Consider the following 7,602-nt stretch of genomic DNA (forward strand, 5'->3'; position numbering starts at 1 on the left):
ATGCGGTGTTAGATTTTTTGTCCTTGGAATAGTTTGCTGAGAATGATGGTTTCCAGCTTCATCCATGTCCCTACAAAGGACATGAACTCATCATTTTTAATGACTGTATAGTATTCCATGGTGTATATATGCCACATTTTCTTAATCCAGTCTATCATTGTTGGACATTTGGGTTGGTTCCAAGTCTTTGCTATTGTGAATAGTGCCGCAATAAACATACGTGTGCATGTGTCTTTATAGCAGCATGAAGAGATTGCATCTTTTTTCATATCTAAGTGTCAGCAGGGTTAATTTCTTTTCAGGCCTCTTGTCTTGGCCTGTAGATGGCTGTATTTTCCTTCTGTCTTTACATGGACTTTCTTTCCTCTGTCTTTATGTGCCTATTATTTAATTTCCTTTCCTTATCAGGTCATGAATCATACTGGGTTAAGGCCCACCAACATGACCTCATTTTACCTTAATGATCACTTTAAAGGTCCTGTCTCCAAAGACAGTCACATTCTGAACTGGTGGCTAGAACTTCAATGTAATAACTTTTGCAGGGACACAATTCAGCCCATAACATCAGATACGTACATATAGATTTTAGCACCTGGAAGTGGGGTGCTGTCACAGTAAATATGTAAAATGTGGGGATAGTTTTGGAAGCAGGAAGCAGGCTCTGAGGAAAGTACTAGTGAAAGCCTAAAATGCCTTAAGGTAGCTGTATTAATCTGTTTTCACACTGCTGATAAAGACATACCTGAGACTGGGCAGTCTACCAAAGAAAGAGGTTTAGTGGACTCACAGTTCCATGTGGCTAGGGAGGCCTCACAATCATGGCAGAAGGTGAAAGGCACGTCTCACACGGTGGCAGACAAGAGAAGAGAATTTGTGCAGGGAAACTCTCCTTTATAAAACCATCAGATCTTGTGAGACTTATTCCCTATCAGGAGAATAGCATGGGAAAGACCTGCCCTCATGATTCAATTACCTCCCACAAGGTCCCTCCCACAAGATGTGGGAATTGTGAGAGTTACACAATTCAGTATGAAATTTGGGTGACAACATAGCCAAACCATATCAGTAGCCTCCAAGGCTTTTATAAAAGCTGTGCATGAGCTTTAATAAGGTCTTTAGTAAGGGCTTACAGGAAAGTGAGGTAAAAGTTACTGCAAACTGAAAGAAGGAGGAGCTGTACTGTTTAGTGGCAGAAAGTTTAGCAACCCTCTTAGTACAGTTCTGTGAAAGTAGAAAATATGTCTAATTAACCATGTAATACAGCTAAGGGGATTTTCAACCAGAGTTTTAAAAGTGCCATCAGCTTTGTGGTATTAGTAGTAAAATGTGAGAAGAGAGAGAGAAACTAATCAAAGTAGTATAAAAAAGAAGTAAGCCAGGACTTGATGATTTAAAAACAAATCTGCAGGTGGCAAATGATGTAAAAATTAAGAAATTACTGCTGAGCAAATACCCAATCTAGCAGACTGCCAGGAAAATATGAACCAAAGATGAAGTTAAAGGTGTGACTGTAAAATTTTTTTTTTTTTTTTTTTTTTTTTTTTTTTTTTTTTTTGAGATGGAGTCTTGCTCTCTCTTGCCCAGGCTGGAGTTCAGTGGCAGGATCTTGGTTCACTGCAACCTCCACCTCCCAGGTTCAAGCAATTCTCCTGTCTCAGCTTCCCAAGTAGCTGGGACTACAGGTGCACACCACCACTCCAGGCTAACTTTTGTATTTTTAGTACAGATAGGTTTTCACCATGTTGGTCAAGCTGGTCTTGAACTCCTGATTTTGGACTTTGGGCTGATGCTGCAATGGGATGAGACTTTTGGAGGCTTTAAGAGACACTGAGTCTATTTTGCATATGGAAAGGATGTGTATTATTGGAGGCCAAAGGCCAAATTGTGTGGTGGACTGTTTGGGACAATTGTTATGTGTTAATAGGTAATTACATACTGCTTAATTCAGGTCTTCACACTTCTGTTGAATGATTTTTCTAAAATACAAATTGGATTTCAAAGCTACCTAAGGCTACTTACTATAGAAGAAAATGTTCAAATTCTGCAGCTGATTGAATATTATTTATTGGAATTTCCCAGTGTGACCTTAATCTATCTTTCTAGTTGCATCCTTAAATGTCCTTCATAAATTCTATCTGAGAGCTGTGCAGGGATTCTTATCATTCCCAGAAAAGCTTATGCCCTTGTGTTAGTACAAGATGTTCCCGCTACCTAGAGAATCTTCCTCTACTTCTATTTATCTATTTAGATTGGAAAACATTCCAGTTGAGCATTCATATACCACTTGCTTAATCATCTCTCTGTGAAGCATCCCCAAAATGTCCTTACCTTTATGACTCAGATGTTCCTCCAGCACCTCTATTAACCTTAATGATGGTACTTATCACAGACAAAATGATCCCCCACATTTAAAATTTAGACCACGGATTGTAAGAGATGAGACTAAGGATTTTATAATCAATTTGAAAATAAAAGGATGCATAGCTGAAAAATATCTGGGCTTAGAGAAGACAAATCTGAATTACTGTTTTTCATCAGTAACATTTGTCATGAAGATAAATTTCATGTATTTGGATCCTCTAAAAATTTTAACAAATTCATAAAGGAAAAGCAGAATTATTTGTTCTCTTTCATCTATGCCTGCTGACAAATGCTAAAATCTAGAGTAAAACTGTTTTTTAAGTTCAGGACAAGGAAAGAAGCATTTTAGTTTTTATTTTTTCTTTTTCCTTTCAAACTCTGAGAATACAGAGATAAAAATCCTTTATCTCCTGGGTCCAGAAGTCACTAAATTTCAAGTACAAGAGAAATGAAAAAGAACATCATAAAAACTTGGAATTCAGAAAACATGAGTGCCATTTCCTTCTCTGAAAGGAAGAACAGAAATTTGTTTTCAAAGCCTGTTAATTTTTTTGTACAATAAATATGGTAATTTTTTTGGAAATGAAATAGAATTTATCTTAATTGAATATGGTGCCAGCTTCAGTCTAGACAAGATAAGAATACAATTCACTATAATTGGGCAAAACAATAATAGAAAAATATTAGAGTAATAACTTTGACATATATATGTTGAAATTTTGTGGAATAATACTACCTGTAGAAAGTTGTTGACCAGGATATTTTAGTATACTCAAATTTATTAGTATCACTTTGCTTCCACCTGAAAAAAAATAAATTTCCTTTGAAATACTTTAAAGAATAAAAAAATTATAAAAACTATTATAAAATGGAATTTTTAAATAAACATAGCTGTTATTATTTTTAGAAGATTTAGGCTGTTTTGAAGAGGAGAAAGAACTTAAAAGCGATGTTGTCCATGTCTTTCTATTTCAGGTTCAACAAGCTAAGTCCTAGTGATTTTTATCAAAAATTAGAAATATTGGTTACATTTAATTGGGTCTTTTTTTTTTAAAACTAAGCTTGCTTTGAGATAATTATTTGGAAAGTAGAAAATTATGCAACATAAATAGCATGTAAATTTTTAAAAAGCTACAATTAGTGGCCTCACCAGTAGTGGGGCCATCTGGACACTAGCCCTTGTGTTGCAGGAAAGGCAAGCCCTGAAATTGGGGCTTAGCTCTTAGAGTTCTTGGCTTCACCCAGGAAATAATTCAAGGAAAAGCTGGTGATGTTAGACATCAATCCTTTGTTGAATGGTACTACTCCTTGTGGAGCACATCTAACTCAATAGGCAGTGCATCCAAAATCAGCAACTTATGGGCTCCTGGCAACAGTATTTATTCTCATGTAAACCCACTTTAATTACATGCAAATTAAGGGGTGAGTTATTTATAACTTTCAATGCAAATTGATGGGTGGGTTATTTATAACTTTCTAGAAAAGCTGTGGCAACTTCCGGGTCATTGTCATGACGTTTATAAACTGTCCTGGTGCTGGTGGTAGTGTCTGATGCTAATGAGCAATGAGGGCAGCCAGGAATTGCTTTTGTAGCCATCTGCTGGTTCTTGTCAGTTTTGTCACTTTATCCTGTCTGGACCAGATCCTGCTTTGGTCAGCAGAGTTGTGACCAGAAAACAAGTGCTGCCGGTCTCCTACCTCACTTGGACCTACTCTGTAGAAAAAGAGGAGAAAACCCAGTAGCAACTTAAGGTTAGTTTGGAGGGTTTCAGAAAGCAGACGTAAAAAAAAAAAAGCAGCAGTGATTCAAATTTTGTGAATAACCCAAAAAGAGAGAGCAGTTGTGTCACAAAGAAGTTTGCTAGTCTGTCCTGAGATCCAGGGGTAAGACCACTTATCCCAAAGCTCTGAGTCATGATGAGAGTTGTTTGCTTTCATCAGAGCTGTTAGTTTGATCAATAAGCACTTGCTGAGCTTCTACCTTCACTTGGCATTTTTGTAGATGCTGAGAATATCATGGTAACAAAACAAAATTCTTATCCTCATGAAGCATATACTTCATTTGGTGACACCAACAATGCGTGTGTGTGTGTACAAGAATAAGGGTAACAAAGGGACTAAAATAGGCAAATGCGAAAGCGGATGATAGAGAATACTGCATCAGATTGGTTGCCCATAAAATCCTTTCTAATAAAAAGAAACATAGCAGAGATTTGGATGAAATAAGTATTCAGAAGAGCAGCCACACATGTTAAGTTCTTGATAAATACTGTGCATGAAAGAATAATAAATGGATATGACTACTGTTAAAGGCAAGACTGCAAGAGCAGTAGTTAGACAGGTTTGATCCCAATTTTAAAAGAATATACATTACAAGTTTGTAATTTTATAGTGAGAGGCAACAGTTAATCAAAAGTGTAGTTTATAAAACTTCTATGTAAGGAGTTACACATATTTTTGGTTGCAGTGAGGCAAAAATAATACAGAATTGTGGGAAATTTTATGGGCTTTATTGAAATAATTGTTTAGAATAAGTTGTACTGAGTGCCTACTACTATGTACTTGTGCCAGATGCCTTATACAAATTCTCATTTAATTTTATTGCAACATTTCAAGTAAAGAGGTAGTTTCTCTGTTTTTCTGGAAGTAGAGGGTTGGAATGGTTGAGTGACTTGCAAATGTCCATTTGGTTTACAAATTTCAGGGCCAACTTTGGAACCCAGGTGTCTCCGACTGCAATGCATTACTAAGAAAAGGAAATCTATTTTTTTTTTTCCTAAACTGAGTGTTTTATCGTGAAGAAACCAAAAAGCTTAAATTGAAAACATGTATTGGTAAAAAATCTAAAATTTAGTGATATACATGAAACAACATGGAGGAATTTCAAAAATATACCCGATGAATGACACATAAAGGATCCAGAACAGACAAATCCAATCTATGTTGCTAGAAAGCTGATCTGTAGTTACCCAGGAGAAGGTGGGAGTTTGGGGTTGACTGCAAAGGGGTGTTAGTAATATACTTGGATGATGCAAACATTTTATATCTTGAATGTGATGGCTACATAGGCAAATACATTTGTCCAAACTCATAAAACTCTATATTAAAATAAGGGCATTTTGTTACTAAATTACAGCTCAACAAATTTGACTTTAAACATTAAGGCTGGGTGTGGTGGCTTACACCTGTAATCCCAGCACTTTGGGAGGCCGAGGCAGGCAGATCACGAGATCAGGAGACTGAGACCATCCTGGCCAACATGGTGAAACCCTGTTTCTACTAAAAATACAAACAAAGTTAGCTGGTCTTGGTGGCGCATGCCTGTAGTCCCAGCTACTTGGGATGCTGAGGCAGGAGAATCACTTGAACCTGGGAGGCGGAGGTTGCAGTGAGCGGAAATCATACCACTGCACTCCAGCCTGGTGACAGAGTGAGACTCTGCAAAGTTAAAAGAATAAAAAAATTAAAAAATTTAAAAAATAATAGCATATAGTTTGTTTCAGTTTAAAAAAATTACCAATGATTTTTAATAACTTAAATAAAACAGTAAACATATTTCTTGCATTTGTTATTCATTTAAAAGCGTTGAAAAAAATGTATACAATATAGTCCTTTTTCTATGCTATATGATTCACACCCATATAGCAAATATTTCTAAAGTCGTAGAGCTTCAGACAAATCATCTAACATCTATTTAATCTAAAGCTTTTTTGGCACTCTGTATTAATATAAAATTTTCTTAAATTTTTGCCAAAAATAAGCTAAGGCCAACTATAGACAGTTTGGCTGCACTCACATTTTTAATAATGCTTATCTGGCCTTTGTGCATAAATGAAAAGTGAATTGCAAGATGAAGAGACAATGCCCTGAGTTTTACTGTCCAAGTAATATCGGTTTTAAGAAAACTTCACTTGAGTCTGGTTTATCTTTATATTACCAACTAATGTAATGACCATGTTTCATTGTCAAAGGGTATTCTTTCTCTGTGAAGCCATTATATAAGTGAAATTGAGATCATTTCTCAAGAAATAATCCAGAGAAATGTTCTCACAATATTTTCCTGTAATCATTATTGTCATGTATCTGACGCATGAAAATATTGGATGGATTTAAAATTAAGAAATAGTTGCTAATTTTTTTTTTGTGCGGGATGTTTACTTAACTGCTTGAGAGGGACAGTTACATAGCATAGACTGACTTTACAGACATATGGTTGATGAATTTTGACACGTTAGGATGTTTAATGACTCCATTACCTAAATGTGCTTATTCTCAGACTAACCCATATTTTGGAAAAGGAACATCAAAACTTTCAAAGGAATAATATTTATCTAAAATTAGAGTAAAAACAGAAAAGCAAGGTTAATATGAAAAGAAAACTTAATATGAGCAAACTAAAAAACTTACTGGATGTACCCCTGGTATTCACTTGAAGTTGTCTAGTGTGCTCAATACAATTATACAGTAAATTCAGTCCTGAACTAATGTTAGATATAAATTAGCCAAACAATCTTGTGAGATGTAAAACTGTGTAGACCTGAGTTAAATACAGATACTCACTTTGGGAAGACTCTGCATCTTCAAAACAAGACATACAAGAAACTAGGGGGCCTTTGAGAGCATCCACTCAGCTCCGCATTGTGAAGATTAAAAAGAGCATCTGTGAAAATGAATTCTGAGTGGTACCTATAGCAGGAGCTAAATTAGTTTGGCAGAGGCCTTATAAATGAATCTGACTGAAAGAAAAAAAAAACACACCGAAAGGATATATTAGAATTCTTTTGCATATCATGTTGTTGCTTCCTTTAGACTTCCCTCCAAAATATTGTTTTTCTAATCTAATTACTAGCATAATGTGTATCACTCTCATTTGTATTCAAAAGGAATATTGGATTAAGTATGGAAGTGTGTGTTTTCTATATTTGACTTTCTATCCACCCTGCCTTTACAGTTGAGAAGTTTATGCTTCATACCTTCTATTCTCTTGCTCATGAACCTGTGGCTCAGTGGCATGCAAAGTAAGATCACTTGCAGGATGAAAGCTGCATTTATGATTGCTGGGCAGGTTTCCCGAGGTCCTTCCTAGAGCAGAAAAGTAATGAAATTTTTTAGACATATATTGAGAAAAATTGATTAAGTGAACTAACATAATTTTAAAATACATTTCTTCTATTAACCATTCCTAGAAATCATAAAGAAATTTATCAAGATTCTTTTGGTAATTTTTAAACAGTAGTTAAT

The 7,602-nt window shown here is 35.5% G+C and overlaps 1 long non-coding RNA gene across 1 annotated transcript; it reads right to left on the bottom strand.

Moving 5' to 3' along the window:
• Positions 1 to 6,766: 6,766 nt before the first annotated feature.
• LOC129485880 (uncharacterized) lies at positions 6,767 to 7,363 on the bottom strand. The gene is made up of 3 exons (XR_008658801.1): positions 7,335 to 7,363; positions 6,922 to 7,097; positions 6,767 to 6,837 (listed from the first exon to the last, which is right to left on the bottom strand). It is a non-coding gene; the product is annotated as an uncharacterized lncRNA (long non-coding RNA).
• Between the last annotated feature and the right edge of the window lie 239 nt (positions 7,364 to 7,602).

The sequence above is a fragment of the Symphalangus syndactylus genome, chromosome 7 (assembly GCF_028878055.3).
Source record: "Symphalangus syndactylus isolate Jambi chromosome 7, NHGRI_mSymSyn1-v2.1_pri, whole genome shotgun sequence".
NCBI classification, from domain to species: domain Eukaryota; kingdom Metazoa; phylum Chordata; class Mammalia; order Primates; family Hylobatidae; genus Symphalangus; species Symphalangus syndactylus.